General features: G+C 35.2%; 1 pseudogene across 1 annotated transcript; it reads right to left on the reverse strand.

Moving 5' to 3' along the window:
* Positions 1-2,123: 2,123 nt before the first annotated feature.
* On the reverse strand, positions 2,124-3,430 carry LOC145291242 (phospholipid scramblase 2 pseudogene; annotated as a pseudogene). Its single transcript, XR_013869357.1, has one exon. The product of XR_013869357.1 is annotated as a phospholipid scramblase 2 pseudogene (transcript).
* Positions 3,431-3,802: the final 372 nt, after the last annotated feature.

Below are 3,802 nucleotides of genomic sequence, written 5' to 3' on the forward strand. Positions count from 1 at the left end.
ATAAAAAAAAACTACTTGATCGATTTACGTGATTTTTGGAATATGACATTTTCATACAGTGACAAGTACGTACATTATAAAGATTTTTTTTCAGATTTTTATAGTAAAAAAGATTACTAGTGGCCCATTTATAGACTTGCACCCATTATTTTGTTTTGTTTAAATTTTGTATGATATTTTTTTTAATTATTTTTAAATCATTATCAAAGCTTTAAATATTTAGGTGTCAATTCGCGGCCATTTTTCTTGTTAATGTTCTCATTTAACGCTCGACACTATGTCTTTTCGAACTGAATACTAAAACCGCAAAGCTTTTCCAGATAGGTAGAAGAGTATGTTTTTAATAACATTTTTTTCTGTACTTTTGTGGATTGTAAAACAAACCCAAAATTTATCATTTTTTTAAACTTTTTTGGGGGGGAGGGGTGCTTGTTAAGATAAAGTCGACAGATCGAATGTTTTTTAATGTGTCGTTTTAAGCAAAAACAACAGCGATTACCTGATTGGCATGTCGAAAATAGTAATACATCCAAAAATTACGAAAATTCATGATGTAAAAAAATCAATACTTAATTGGCGCTTCTACACTATTTGGGACGAAATTTCGGAAATAGTAATACTGAATCTTACATGGAAACAATGGTATATTGGTATCTATGTATTTCCTCATATTTTTAAGTTGTTATATCTAAAAATTACAAAAATCGATACGGTAGAAAACTATTTATTAAAGAAAATAAAAAATAATCGTAAGACACAGGAGAGTTCAAAAGGGAGATAATGTTCCGTTTTGATTTAAATAAGACGGCGGCAATTTTTCGCTTGCTAACACGGTTAAAGCTGTTTTGTTTAATAATTCAGTAATATTCAGGTAGTTTCGACTGCATAATGTGGAACCTACCATTGTAACTTATTAGAATTGACAAAAACATCAGTTGAAGCCATTTTTTTAAAATCTGAAACTCCATTTATCGACTACAAAATCTCGTCCCAGTTCTGTAGAAGCGCCAAGTAATTTTTACAGAAAATTGTGGGAAATTGCATGTTCCCTAGGTGTAAACACCTTGAAGATTGTGAATACAGGGGGCGTACGTCCGCTGCCTGATTTTCTGATTCGCCGTAAAAATAGAATTTAATTTGAAAATCCTATCTAAACGAAAAAAAAAAAAAAAAAAAAATAGCACGATCAAACTGTACCGAAAATGTTAAGTACTTTGTTGTAAAAATTTCGTTATGAGGAATTGTTGAAAATTGGTATGTCTGTCTAACGACTGATTTGGGCTTTTTTTTTTTTTTTTTTGCCTTTGGGCCAAGATCAGTACAGTACACATCAGTGAAGTGTCACTTCACCTTTTCTGTCCTCGGTCAGTGGAGGGGAAATCCTTCATGACTGAGACAATTTTTATCTCTGTTCCTATCTAGAGGATCTCTCTTTGGGGAGCTGGATTTCCCCTAGATTATTCTGTATTTCAGTGAAATACTATTTCACCTAACAGTTTAATAATAATAATGATATCGTAAAACTTAAATATTATTTAAAAAAAAAAAAAAAAAAAAAAAAAGGGATGCGAATCTTAATAACTAAACCATTCTTAGCATGGTGAGAGGCAACTAGAAACAGTAATTGTAAATATATAACCAAATAGCAAAATTTAATTTTCAGTTTTTCTGTTGTCGAGTAATAATTTTATAGTAACGTTAGAAGATTTATTGGTCGACCTAGACGAGAGGATCCAAAATGGCCGACCAGGACTGAGATATGACACGTGCCGTTGTTTCCTTAATAAATTATTTCAGTTAGGAAGAAATATCTCATGTATTAATAAATGTTAAATAATAATGAAACCTTACCAAAACAAAACGAAGTAAAAAAAAAAAAAATATCTGACAATTCATCGGCTCTAGCTGAAATAATTTATTAAGGAAACAACGGCTCGAGCTTATACTAATAAATAGCAACTTACACACAATTCATCGGCTCTAGCTGAAATAATTTATTAAGAAAACAACGGCTCGAGCTTATACTAATAAATAGCAACTTACACACAAATAAATGTTAAATAATAATGAAACCTTACCAAAACAAAACGAAGTAAAAAAAAAAAAAAATATCTGACAATTCATCGGCTCTAACTGAAATAATTTATTAAGGAAACAACGGCACGTGTCATATCTCAGTCCTGGTCGGCCATTTTGGATCCTCTCGTCTAGGTCGACCGATTTATTTAGTTTGTCTTTTGTTTGTTTTGTGTTTCAGTAATGGGGAAAATCGTTTAAAACACAGACTTTACTTTTTTTTTCTTTTGGTTTAAAATGTACACTTATAATTAAAAAAAATCGATCTTTTTACTGACTATTGTATTCAAAAAACATAAAATCGATCAGGAAAAGGGCTCCAAAAAGTGTGGCCTTGGTTTTAATATCAAGATCCAGTGGGAAAGACATGCCAAACTTATCCGCATTCGTGAACATTTCCCGGACGAAACCGCTCCACTTTTTGCTGATTTTCCCAATATTTTGTTGAAGGTCGGGTGTAAAAATGTTGAAATCCTGGTCGCCCGTACAGCACGGCCCGTCCAAAACGCAGGTTGGCCCTCGGATTTTCAACACGATGTCACCATTTGAATTTTGGACGTCATAGTGGGCAGCCATGCAACTTTTGGTTTGCTGGACTCGACCTACGACCTGTCCGACTGGAGCCTCAATCTCAATATACAACGAACAACAGTTATTGTCGGCGCACCAGCAACAACCCGCGCAGAATTGGAATGGACGTGTCACTTTTATCACTTCTCTTCCGTAGTTATCCCAAATATGCATCATGAATCCACGACCATTTTTGCAACAGATCCTCTCGCATAATTCCGATTCTTCGGTCGCCATATATACCTGTTGGTTTAGGCTGTTTACAATCTTGTATTTATTAGCGCACTCGATATTTGTAAGGGCTTCGATTAGTTCGACCTGTTGATCGACTATCAATTGGTCGATTGCCGTTAAGTATTCCAAGCCTGGTGGGCAGTTGGATACATTTGTAGGTATTGGCATCCACATCATTTGCTGCCCGTGAGGGACTTGGGATCCATGTGGAGCTGGAGCACCTGGCTGCTGGCTATAAACCGTATTATATCCCGGTGGAAGTCCTCCAGTTGATACTTGTGGCTGTTCGCCATAACTTGGAGGAGGCTCTTGCTTTTCCGTCGGTTGTTTTATAACGACGTCCATTGCTCTTGCGTACGTGCGCAGGAATTAAAGATTCCAACAATGTAGGCGCGTGTAATTTATGAGAAAAAGTCGACTAAAGCAGAGATATCTAAACGAAAGCCTGTTTTTGTTATGGGTGTGCGCAACGTAACGACGTGTTGCCGAATGCAGTAAAATTATTCCCTTACGTAATAAGCGCTGTTACTGTGATTGGCTATTCGATTTATACATTAAAAACAAGAAATGCTTGATTGCTTGACCTAAATGCATCAACTGATAAAGTTATGTAACGAAGGCAACCCTCGATTCAAGCGTATCAACAGTGTAGAAATAAATAGCAAAGAAGACTACTAGAGAGATAAAGTTAAAAATCTATATATCTGTGAAAGTGTCTGTCTGTGTGTGTCTGTCTGTGTACATTTCCCTACGCAATAACTCTGTCACTTTTCAGTCTACAGACTCGAAATTTGATATACAAGGTATTGAGATTTGTGGAAATCTTTGTAATCCGTTTTCGGACAGAAATTTGGCTGTTAAGGGGTCAAAGTTCAACGATTTGACCATTGAGAACTCTACCAAACTCCTCCGCCAATTTTCA

Source organism: Euprymna scolopes, chromosome 12 (genome assembly GCF_053919585.1).
Source record: "Euprymna scolopes isolate OS-2025 chromosome 12, ASM5391958v1, whole genome shotgun sequence".
Classification (NCBI taxonomy): domain Eukaryota; kingdom Metazoa; phylum Mollusca; class Cephalopoda; order Sepiida; family Sepiolidae; genus Euprymna; species Euprymna scolopes.